Source organism: Ciconia boyciana, chromosome 20 (genome assembly GCF_034638445.1).
Source record: "Ciconia boyciana chromosome 20, ASM3463844v1, whole genome shotgun sequence".
Taxonomy (NCBI): domain Eukaryota; kingdom Metazoa; phylum Chordata; class Aves; order Ciconiiformes; family Ciconiidae; genus Ciconia; species Ciconia boyciana.
The window spans coordinates 1,841,344-1,854,176 of record NC_132953.1 but is presented as its reverse complement, the minus strand read 5'-3'; the positions used below and the strand labels follow the sequence as shown (position 1 = coordinate 1,854,176).

The window sequence follows — 12,833 nt, the reverse complement described above, 5'->3', positions numbered from 1 at the left end:
GATAAGAAATAAATATGTGCCAGTTTTTAAAAGCTGCAACTAAAAAATCAGATCTGGAGGAACTGACACCTGGCCATGCTCCTCCCTTTCATCCTTTGGGTAAGTTTTTTTTTCCTGAAAGCACTGGCTAACTTGCCGATGAGGTGATCAGGGCTGAGTGACCTTCAGATCCGACATGAAAAGGGCAGACAAGCCCTGTGGACACAGAACAGCAACCTATAACTGGCAAGGGCTGAAGCAATTCAGATCAGTCCTTTCCTGTTTGGGTGAACTGGATACAAGGGCTCTGTACTTTTCATTCAAGTTGAAGCATTTCCTGGCATCATGAAGAGCCATTAAAGTTTTCCAGAAAATTAGCGAGACCAAGGACTGACGAACAAGAAACAGAGAAAGTTTGAGATGGGAAAACCTTCTCCCTTTATTTTATTTTTTTTTTTTAATCAAAGATGTTCAGACAAAAAGTAAAGGCAGTGAGCTTCAAATCACAAGCTTGGTGGGAGGCAGTTAAAGGGGAAATGCAGCAGGGATCCTCAGCACTGAGTCAAGACCTTTCTTTGATCTCCAGTTTTCTCAAGCTGCATTCCCATATGCAGCCCACCATTTGTTTTTAGTTAGACATAATGAAAAATACTCTGCTTGGGAAGAGCAACAAACAAGCCTTGCAAAAATCACGCAGTGACAGCCAGTCAAAATAAGGAAGAACTAAAACCGCAAAAGAGATGATGGCATGTAATAAAGAGGGAAAGGCTCAACTACTTGGGGATGCTCTGGGTATCTTTCATCCAGGAATTTCAAAGTCACTCAAATCAGTGATGGATAGATAGGGATCACCTCCTCACACATTACTAAAACTGCAGTCTCCTATATATGGAACCAACAAACCCGCTTCCGGTGCCCCAAGGTTTCATCAGCAGTGAGCCATGTGGGTACGGTCCCAGCTCATCCCAATTAACTTGTCAGGTTCGACAGGATCCAAGTTGTAGGTTGTAGCACACATGAGCACAATAAATCACATGATTTTGCCTTGTCATCATTGTAATTTATGTATTTTCTGCATCCTCTTTTGTTTACTAGCCCACATAATTACACTCTTCCCCATTTTAAGGGATACTGTGCAACACCTTCGTGATTTGCTGTCTCCTTACACAGGGAGCCCAAACCCCACCAATGTTCTTCACTACAGTTTTGTTTGTTGGTATCTGGCACAGCATATGCTGACACAAGGCAGTTCACATGTCTCAGAGCTATTGTTCCCGACTCTGCACATTTACAGTTATCATCAGTTACTCACGACAGGCTTTGAAAATTTTCATCACAACAACTAAAAATTCTTCAAATCTTTTAAATTAAAGCTCACAACTCAGAACTTCCGTATGCTTACGGCTTGCTTTTCTTAGTTGCCCAATACATTAGCAAACAGTGGTATCCTTTATCCAAACACTCTGGATGGCTGGTATCACCAGAGTAGTCTTAATGTAGATCACACGCTATATTTACAGTGTTTCACAGATGGAAGCAAAAACCAGAAAGCATCAAATCCAGCTTGTGGAATAGTTTCAACTATGCCTCTCACTGAAAATATTTCTGAAAGCGTATCAAGCGGGCCATTTCATATTTGCTTTTGCAATGCAAATGGAGCTGTCACCCCGTGGTTAAGACAAAGCGCATACCACGGCTCTCACGTGAACTGCCAGGTGCACGGCAACACACGATCCACGGCACAACTCCATAGTACTCACAACTGTGCCCCTGGGCCCACGCCAAAGGCAGAGTGCTCTCAGAGTAACTGCTTTGCTGCTACTGAAGGAATAAATATAACACCAGCAATCAGATTTTTAACCTCTGCGGTCACCAAATGGCATAATTATCAGGAAGGATTTTTCCGCCAGCAAAATCAAATTGTGTGTTTCTGAAAATGCTAATGATACAATAAAGCATCTATAAAGCACATTATAAAGTGGTTGGGGTCAGCTACCGAAAGACAACACAGGGGTAATATCTCTGTCAAAAAGACCCTCTACTGAAGCGCTGCAGGTCCTTTCATTCAACAAGGCACTTCACTCATCTGGAGAACAGAGTTTGTGGTTAACACCTAAACCCCACTTAAAAGTTTGAATTAACTTTTTCTGATAGAACAACACTGTCTCAAGACTAGATTGAATACATTTGAAGCCTAACCAGAGGGGAAGACTTCGTATTGCGATCAGGGCGTGCAAGTAGTCTGTCCACAGGCAAACAAGTCCTGTGACTGAGGTAAAGCACTTTTCTTGATCTTGCACTAACACAATGGAGGTGGGAGGGTGCAGGCAGGCACCTGATTTACATCCCTCCTGGCTGGGACCCATCCTTCAGAGAGAGAGTGTGCCTGGCCATATTAAAAAAAACCCCAAACAAACGTCAGGACCTCTTTGGCAAGATTTTGAGTACTCTCCCTCCAGCACAACTACTCAAACGACAGGCGCAGCCCCAGCCTCCATACCAGCATAGACAAGGGGGCTGCTGCACGCCCCACCAAGCTCCGTCCCTCCTGCTGCCTCTGCGGGGACAACTGCAGCCCCTTACTCAGCACACCTCCTTCTCTCAACCCCAAATAACCCCCCTGCGCTCACACTCCAGCTCAGAACTCACATGAGCACAAACTCTTCCCCACCCCAGCCTGACCCCAAAGCTCAGGTGCACCTTGAAGCGTTTCCCCATACACAAAAGCCTCTCACCCCCCAGTACCCAGGCCGCAGCTTTACCATTACCCAGCTTTACCAAAGCCCAGGTGCGGTGGCTTCCCTCACCGCCCGAGCCTGCACCCCGTGCTCCCACCCGCCCCCACCGCTGCGACCATCCCCTCTTCCATGCAACCCACACCGCGACCACCCTGCCCCACGCACCCCTCCGCTTCCCCGCGCTCTCATTGCAGCCCCCGCTCCACGCAACCCCCACCACCCCGAGCAACCCCCCCTCCTCCGACCCTGCTGCAGCCCCGGGCAGGCGGGCGGCCCTCCCAGCCGCTGCCGCCCACCCTCTGCCGCGGCCCCGGCGGCGGCCCGCCCTTCCCCGGCGGCGGGGTGGAGCCAGCGGGCGGCGGCAACGCGCATGGGCCCCGGAGCCTTTCTCTGAGCCGGGGAGCGTGTGTGAGGGGGGCGTGTGCCGGACGCGGTTCCCCTGCACTCAGGGCCCTTCCCCGCGGCTCGTTCCCCATCGTCTCCTCACCTGCAGCGGCGGCGGCCATGTCGGCGTTGGCGGCGGGACGCGGCTGGTAGGCGGCGGTAGGGGCGCCCGGGCTCGGCCCCCACTGTGGCGGAGCGAAGTGAGTGCGGGGAGGGGAAGGGCTGAGGGGAGAGGTTGGCGGGGGATAGGGATGGGGACGGGGACGGGGGGGCTTGTGTCGCGATAGAGCCCTGCACGTCGCAAAGGTGGCGCCGGCGGTGGGTGAGGGGAGGGGGCGCGCGCGGCAGCCTCGCCAACGGTCGCGGCCGTTACCGCCAACGGACGCGGCCGGTACCTCAGGGGACTTTCAGCCTCGCCGCGAGGGGGAAGAAGAAAATAAACAAATAAAAGAAGTCGTGGCTCTCTCGTGGTGGTTTTTTTTTGTTTGTTTTATAGCCCCCCCCTTCTCTCTTTTCGCCCGCGATTAATAGCATGCGTTCAGTTGTCGTTCTCCAGAGAAGGTCTCTGAGGTGGATAAATTCGCCCATCGCCAAGAAATAATTTTATTGGGAAATAAGGGATAAGTGGGATTTCAGCCTGCGTGTGCCATTCCCGTGCTTTTCAGGCGTGGGGAAGAACGGCGTTGTGCTCCCCGGCTAGCGTGCAGCTGCCGTCCGGCTTTGTGCTTGGCCCTTTTCTCCATTGTGTAGGCTGTCCTTTGTGGTATATTTAATGGAGCCCTTTTAATGCCTTATTAGACCTTTTCAGGTGCAGTGAACGTCCGCGGGTCTGCTCGGGTCACCGAGGGTGCTCTGCGAGCAACATCTGTGTGCTAGGAAACTGTGTGAAATGGAGGAGTGCCCAAGAGGCGTTTCATGTGTGCGTGTGGAGATGGTTTTATCTGGAAGATCTTCTTGATTAGCTTTCCCACCAAATTGCACCAGGGAGGTGAGCAAAGGATGGTAGTGCAGGGTCTTGTAAGGAAAGATCCGTAACACGTTTGGACTCTGAGCAGTGGCTTCAACTTGAGAAAAAGGTATGTGTGTACCCACGTACGTTACTGTTTTCCTTTTGCAAACTGTGCGTCCTGTCTCTTTCTCCCCTGAGAACCTGTCTTATATTGCACACCGCTGCTCCAGACTGGACTGATGGCTGTTGAATTGTAAGAAGGTGATGGGAACGAGTCATTTTTTTGTTACACCTCTGTACTTTCCAACGAGATAGTGCAGAAAACAGCACTTTGGACAGAGGCTCGGACAGCCTTCGCTGGGCATGGGCGTCCAATTTGTTGTGTGGGTTGATACTGTCGTTGGTAAGAATGAAATTTAGAGGAACAGGTGAAAAGGCAAGAAGGTAGAAGCTTAAAATATGCTATTTCATTTCGAGAAAGAGCTATAACCCTCAAGTGTATTATCCAGGGGTGACCAGACACTCCTCTTTGACATGGAACAGAATGAGTAAGTTTCCAAAACTCGTGAAAGAATATCTGTTTCAAGTGTTTGAGGTTTGAGCATGGGATAGATAACTTTTTGTACAGAATAGGGACAAATGTCCTGCACGTGCTTATTTAGAACCATGCGATTTCTTTCCCACTGCACAGATGTCTTTTCGAGTTTTGCAAAATTAGGTTATCCTTGAGTGAACAATTTATTTTGACTGGTAAGTAAAATATTACATATTCTTCCCGATAAAAGAGCAAGCAAATAGTTCTTGTGCTTGGACTGATTTGTTTTCATGAAACTTATCGGAGGTTGCTTGTGCTGTACCAGGGTGTGTACCTTTGTATATCTGGTGGTTTTATAATGTTTGAACATATTGGAGCCATCTGGAAGAATCAAAATGTTATTCCTTTGGGAGCATATAGTGATTGAGATGACAAAGAGAGGAAAAATGGGGTGAGAGTCTGGCAATATGTATTTTGTAAAAGCTATTATTTGGGGAAACAACAGAACTGAAAGTGCTGATGTGGTACTAATACCATGCATAACGTACCGAAATATTAGTCCATTGCCAGAAGCAAATTATTGTTCAATATTTCAGCTTGTGGTCTTAACCTGGCATTTGTTTGTTTAAAGTATATTTGTAAAGTTTTTGAAGAAACCAAGAGCATCTGAGGCAGGTCAGCAGAAATATCATTGGGGAATTGTTTTACTTCTTAGATTTTATGTATGTTTGTAGCTGGATGTTACAGTGTTTTTATGTTGCTTGCTGATGGATTGTGAAATATCAGTATCCCAGTTCTTAATAGTCTCGTTTTCTGTAATGCAAAGTGAGGGAAATGGTGATGTCATTGAATTTAAGGGGGAAGGATTGCAGTGGTGGCTTACTGGCTGGGGAGAAGATCCCAGAGGGAGCGGAGGAAATCTAACAAAAAGGAGAATAGTGCTACTTTGGCCATTTTCCCCTGGGTTTCTGTTTCTTTTGTGAACTTCTGAAAAGGAAATGTCATTTTGCTGTTTGAATGCATTGTTTTGCATGAAGTGTCAGACCACATTATGGGGATTATCCAGTCAACTTCCCCCATTTCAAAACAAACACGTCAAACACTGTAATATGTTGATACAAAAATTCAGTGTGTTTTTTCAGGAACCCAATATACATATTTCCAAAAATAAATGATGTTTTTCATACTTTATTATGGCTAGAAGAGTTTGTATAGGAGAGAAAAATTGGAATGGGTTCCCTTGGCCTTTGTGTCTTTCTCTCCACAAATAAGAGGAAGCTGTTGGCCTCCTTATGAACTGGGGGATTATTTTCGTTCGCACTTCCTCTCAGAATATTCTTATCGGTGTAGTAGTTCCTACCTGATTCCAGTGGCGGTGACCGTGGCAGGAGCTATTGTCTCGCAGTTGTTGGCTCGATACCATTTTGGCTGATCCCAGGGCAAGGGCAGAAAGGGAAGGAGATATAAAGAGATGTAGGTAAATTTGTCAATTTTACTTGCAAAAACCTGGACTAATTGCTCTCGTGGGACCGTAAGCATGGGTGGCTTCTGGCAGGTGTAGTGTGCGCCCGTGCAGGGCCAGTTCCCTATCCCAGCTGTGCTCTTGAACTGCAGCTCCGGTATCTGGTTTCAGCCTTTAGCGGACTGCAGCAGCATCTTGTACCAGCAGAGCCCGTGAGCTTGCTGATGAGGGGATTTTATGATGAACGTGGTAGGTCCGAGCTGAGAAGGGTCCTGAGCTTCTCCGCCACCAGACTTGTGCAAGACTGAACGTGAAGAATGAAGACCTTGACATCTGTGCCTACAACAGTGAAAACTGTTCAGATTCACTCTTTGGGCCTGGTAGCTGCCCTCGGGATGTCTGATACCATAATAGGAAAGAAACAAATTGAAGTGTTTATCAACTTTTAAAGTCAACAACTGTTTTCCTTTGAAAAATAAGTCAATTTGGTATCTGGGGTGAAGCAGGTCAACAAGTCTGGTCAGTCGGAGCATGTGGATTTTCACAGTCGTTTCTATTCTTATGCTAATCCTTTGAACAGGCTGGCTGTGCACTGTTAGCCAATGTGAGAGAAGGGATGTGCATACTGAGGACACTAAAGGGAAGCCATTTTTTATAGCTATTGCTATGCAGATTAGGTCTTCCAGCCAACCAGAATTTGGAGAATTGCATAACCTGAGGATATAATGCTGTAGGTCAGCAGTCATTTAGTAATGTAGTAATCTGAACCGGTTTGGTTGAAACTGTTTCTTTACAGTATTAATTTTGTGTTTTGTTTTGGTGTTTGGTTTGGTTTCTTCTTGTTGGTTTTTTGTTTTTTTTTTTGTTTTTAATCCATGTTGTAGCTGAAAACAAATTGTTATCTTTGGTGCTGAACAATTAAAGCTGTAAAAATTAAGTTTTCAATTTTTAATTATTGTGCTGGGTAAAAGGTGTAGGAAGGCAGCAAAGCTGTCACACTCTATTGATACAGCTATGAGCTGCTCATTTGAATCCTACTTCTACTTCTGTTGGTGACTTGCTGTGTTTCTCCCACACCGTTTTTCTGCATTGCCTCAATTTCTGCTGTGTAAAACACTTTAGATGTAGAGATTGTTGAGTACTCTGTGTGTGTACATACCTAGGTGTGTGCACCAGTTGAAACCGGGTAAAATATGTAAATCCTACTCAAAAGAGTTTGTTTGCTGTATATTTGTTTCATAGAGATTGTTTTAGAAATAGGAAGTAATGAAGTAATGGAAAAGTCTGAAAGCAATGCTCCTAGTTAGTATTGTGTATTATACGTGCTGCAACTGTATGTGGTTTCCCTGCTGTAAAGGTTCCTGCTAATGTCCATGGGGCTTCTGCAATACAAGCGACTAGGCTGGGGCTGTTAAGCATGTAAAGAAGGCTTTGTGTATTTTATTTAAGTGGTGTTTTGTGTTGCTGGAACCTGTATATACTCGAGTAGGCCACCTTTCCGTATTTGTGTGTATGTAGTGCTAGATTCTTTGGGAGTGTGTGAAATAATTAAAAACTGCCCTTTAAACTATTTAGTAAATTGGATTTGCTTTACCAGCAGTGGGACAGGAAGTTAATCGTGTTTAAGCTGATGTTGACTTTTGCAATCTGATTTTCCCTGGAAGAAACTTTATTACCTAGTTGTTAAATGCACAGTTAATTAGCTGCTGATTGTTTAAGCTGATAAACTGGTCCTACCAGGTTTACTGTAATCAGTTTGGTAAATGTGTCATGTATATGCTTCGTTATGTTATTGTCTTGTTTTTTGATTAAACGCAATGTTAACTATCATCATACTAACGGTTTGACTACATTTAGATGGTTTGTCAGGTGATGATCATGACATTTAACTGTCACTATTCACTGGATGTTCTTTTGCTCTGTGCTTAGTTACACATGTGTAGTTCTGGAGTTCGTGTCATCTATGAATCTTACAACAGATGAGAATATGGCTTAGCAGCTCCTGTCTTTTAACCTGTAGTTCAGAAAATAAAATAACCTCAAATGTCCACTTTGAAAAATCATTGTTTTAAGCACCTATATCTTCTTTTAGTCTTGTTTCTGTAGCTAAGTTGCAACCTTTAGAGCATGTCCTGCTTGATGTGGCTTGAAGTCACTTGCTGAAGCAATAGTTCAGTGTGAACTACTGATCAATGAATCATTCATCCTCTTGTCATCTCAGTTGCTTTTGCTGATGAAGAAGCTGCCATTACTGCCCCTCCATTCCCTTCCTGGTGTGCCTAATGCTTTTGCCTGTCCACGTCTCAGCCTTTAGTGTTTGTGGGTAGAAAGCATTGATTTAGTGTATCCATTATAACACTTTAATAGTCAGAGAAAGTGGCGGAAATGGGAGAAACTCCATTAATTCATTAAACCAGGACTACAAGAACTTTGGAGCCTAGCTTCCTATGGATTTCAGGGTAAAATTAAATGCTTAAATATCCCTGAGGTTATTTGTTGGATGGATGGACACTTGGTCAGCCACAGCCTGAGTTATGGCCTTAGATCTCCTGGTAGTGGATCTATAACATAAGGGTCACATGGTGCAAAGCACTGTTCTTGGATAAACTCACTGTGACAGTTCAAATTTAGCTTGTGGGTGTTAGTTTACTTTTTAAGCAGGCTTTATGCTAGTTGAACAAGTTGTCAGTCCTGTGTTACTTTTAATTTGGTCTTGCTCCGTCTTTTCTATCTTACAGCAAGCATAAAGTCATAAAGCAAGTGAAAACTTTTTACAGCAAAAGTTTCCTCGTGTGACATCACGTGCTGTGATTCAAACTTGCGTCAGTGGGTGGTTCAGCAGTGCACGGACGTAGTAGTGGTCCCGCAGCCATGGCCTCAGGATCCAGTTGTAGAGAAGGATGACAGTGATTTAATTACTACTGGTAAGTTGCTTTTAAGCTACAAGGATGAAAGATGGGATTCTAAAAGCTTTGTCATCGCTTACTGGCAGATTGAGATAATCAGTTTTGCTAAAAATAACTTTGATGGCAAGGTGCTAGGTTCTTACAAGTGGTTTGAAAATTCTTCCTTCTTAAAGAAAACCATGTTTAATCCTCTGTGTATTTTGTTATCTGAGATATATTTATCACCGACTAAACAAAGGCATATTCAAATGTCAAAGTTAAGTTGTTTTTTTTAATTTCAGTTACAATGTTTCCTGGCATTTGGGAGGTGAATGTTTTGGTCTCAATACTCAGAACACTCAAGGTGTGTGTGAGTGCTTTGGTGGAAGAGAAAAGATACAGTGCTTGGTGTTTTGAAAGCAGTTTGATGCTTTTTGGTGCCAGTGTAAAAACAAAAGTTTTCCAAATCCAAATGTTACAATTTGGACATATTCTTACTGACTTCACTAGGGGCATGAGTGTGGCTATTATGAAGAAGAATGTAGCTCGACAACCCCTGTTTGAGCATAATTTTAATTGTTGCAAGAGCCTTTGAATATTTGCTGGGATTTACCCTTTTACTGCTTGTTCTGATTCATGAACGTCTTCATCGGAGTTCATAATACCCAGCCTATGTGCTCTAGCTTGAAGGCACAATTTATTAAAAAAAAAAAAAAGGCCAAAAAGCACTTTGATGTCTTTTGTGTTGTGTGTTTTACAAGAAGCGTCTCTAGAGAGTCAACTCCCACCTGCTAGGAACAATCAATCTTTTGAAAGGGTAACTTCAGTATTTTTTTTATTTATTTTTAATTCAAAAAGCCTGTTATCCTGCTCAATAATGCACCTTGCTTGTTTTTTTCCCCAAAATTTACATAGCAGCTAATATGATCTGATAGAATATTTACAAATTTTATCAACAATTTCCATATCAGCTTTTCATGGAACGTGAATATATTTCAGTAGCTGCTTTCCATAGCTTGCCCTTATGATCATCTCCTCATCCCTTACACCCTGGCTGGGATATAAACAATAAAAGTTGCTGTTTGGGTATAATTGTTTGGTTTTAGTGCATATACATGTGTGCCTGTGTATTATTTTAAAAATTGCTGGCAGATACCACTTTTGCACTAAAATGTAAAATGTGTAGAATTTTATTATAAATCTCACAAATGAATGAGCAATAGCTATAAATATTATGTTTGGATAAAACAAAAAAATTTCGTTAATACAATCTGTAAACCAAAGTGTGTCAGTCCTTCCTCGCTTCTGTGTATATGCAGAAGTGTAATGTGTTTGCTGGAGGTTGATTCAGTAAGTGGTAGTTGATTTTTATTTAAAAAAAAGTTCTGATAATTTATTCTTGAAGTATAAATGAGATTCCATAGTCCTCCAGTTGAATGGCGCACAAGGCAAGCTTCAGATGTGAAGTTCAATCATTGGTAACTGCTGCAGATTATTTCATTGAAGAAACAGGAACAAAAGTTTGTTTGTAACTACTCTGGAACCGAGAACAAAGGCTGCGGGGACCTTTGAACCCTTGTGGCTGTGCATCTGAAGGAGGAATTGTTCAAGAATGGGAAAAACTGCCAGAAGACCAGAGATCTGCTTTTCCCTACATCTTTCTACAGCAGTGTTCAACGACCACATTTGAAGCAAAAAAAAAAAAATATTGGAAGTTAATTGGAAGACTTTCTTGTTCTTCCCACCAAGCTCTGATTTGATAATCAAGTATGCAGGAATGGTTATTCTATCACTTTTTTTTTCACTGAGGCAAGCTTTAAACAAATGGTTGTGTGTGCTTTTTTTCTTTTTTCTATTGGAAGAAATCGTAATGATTGATTGCATCCTTAAATGTTTTGTTCTCTCTCGAATGTTCTGTGCAAATAATTCTGGCCTATGAAGCAATTTGTTTCCCCTGCTTCCTGGTGGTGTTGTAATTTCACAATTATTTTTCATTCTGCGATAGCTGTCTCCTCAAGGAAGACGGGGGGGAATAATCAGTGTTTTGAAGAAATTGCTACTTCTCTGCAAAACGTGTTGACTGGCACGTTGAGGGTTACAGTCTCCAGTGGGTTGTCCAGCATGAAGGTTCTGCTTCAGGCAGCAATTTGTGCCATATCATTCACCTTCATGAATTTTACAAGGCTTAAAGATAGGATGGGCTGTACTGAAAGAACATATTCCCTAAATTGCTTTGTGCAGAGGGAGAGAAACCACAGTATTGAGTGTTTATTATTTTTCTTTGAGTAATGAATATAACACACCAGCCGGAAAAAAAATGGTTGTTCGTTTATATTTCTCAGCCTGTACATGCAGCTCATAAGTGTGCTCAGGCATGCATGTAATGTTCATGTCTGTCCCTCTTTCTCTTGCTGAAAGAAATACTGAGTGCTGCTCTGGAATTGTTCAGACAGAAGGGAAAGGCTGGGGTTGCCCCGTGTAGTCTCTCAGGAATTGAATCAGGTCTGCCCTGCACCCTGCGACTCATAAGAAAGCTGGCAGGAGGTCAGCGCCATCGAAGTGGAGGCGCAGTATGAGTTCTGGCATCTGGTGTTCTTCTGCCTGGCTTCGTTCAGGCACCGTCGGAGAGGACACTCTCCATGTCAGTTTGCAGGGGAGTGATGCTCCGGTGGCTGCAGGCAGCTTGGCCTGTGAGAACATTGCTTGGGGTGTTCTCTGGGTCCCTGGTCCCCAGAAAAGCACAGAAAGAATTGGAAAAGCTCTAGATACCATAAAGAGGAGAAGCAACCAGGCATGATTTAGTTGACGGATCAACAGTGATTCTTCTCCCTGCTGGAGAGGGAAACAATCCCTTTCTTTTCTGGAGTGTTAACTTGTTAGGAGTCTTCAGTCCCTCTATTTCCCCATGATGAGGTGGCAGTCAGGGTGAAGTTTATGTAGATTTTTGTTGTATGTTCAGCTTGCCTTTTCAGCTGTCCCAAATGACAGTGTCTCTCAAAGGTCCTCTCTTGCTTCTTAAAACTGTTGTCCTCTTCCTAACCTTTGGCTGCAGTTTCTAGAAAATTAGGCTGTGCTATAGGGAAATTCAGCTTTCTGTCTTCCAGGCAGTATGTAAACCTGGCTCCCAGGAGCACAGGAAAACTATATGGTGGTTGCCCTTGTATCTTTGAAGTTCTTTACAGTATACTAGTTGGTTGTCAGTGTGCTTTTTGCTTCCTCCTCCGTTAAGAGGTACAGCAGCTTGAAATACGCAAGTAGCCCATCATTTTTTAAAGATTTCACTATAGGGAGTATTCTTTACCTAATACTTTCAGTCATCCATACACAGAGCAATTGCAAATTGCATAAGGAAGCCAATACATCCTTGGGTATTGAGTTATGTAGCCATATTGTATTAATTTAGGGATAATTTAGCTGTCTAGAATACAGCTTAGTAGCTTTCTGAATATTTTCACCTAGATTACAAGAAAACTTTTTCTTTATTGCATCATTCACTATAGGTACCCCTTGCATTTCCTGTTTGTCAAATGCCAAGTTTAAAAATTAAACCACAGTTAATTTCTAAGATTAAAATTGGAAATGAAAACATATAGATCGGTGTTTTAGAAAACTTAATTTGTCAGTTCTTATCACTAGAAAACATGTGTGTGTGGAGGAGGGATGCCATATGGCTGCTAAATATAACACAACTTTCTCCTCAAAGCAGTCTAAAAAGTACAGAAGTTCACAAGCTGGTATCTGTGTTTTTAATAAGAATGTGCTGCAGATTTTAAGAATCTTATGAGTGCAAACTAAGGTAATGGGAATAGAGCCAAAACCTAATCCAATAAAATTTAAGTATTTCCTGTGAAGAGGTGATATTGGCTGACACACTGGAGAGATGCTCAGCATCTTGCAGGTA

At 43.1% G+C, this 12,833-nt stretch overlaps 1 protein-coding gene across 1 annotated transcript in view; it reads left to right on the top strand.

Annotated features, from left to right (window-relative positions):
* Positions 1-3,128: 3,128 nt before the first annotated feature.
* The window catches only part of ARHGAP32 (Rho GTPase activating protein 32), a 263,993-nt gene continuing 254,288 nt past the window's right edge, over positions 3,129-12,833 (top strand). Inside the window, exon 1 of the mRNA XM_072884762.1 lies at positions 3,129-3,301. The gene's annotated coding sequence lies outside the window, so the exon portion shown is untranslated. The remainder of the gene's footprint in view (positions 3,302-12,833) is intronic.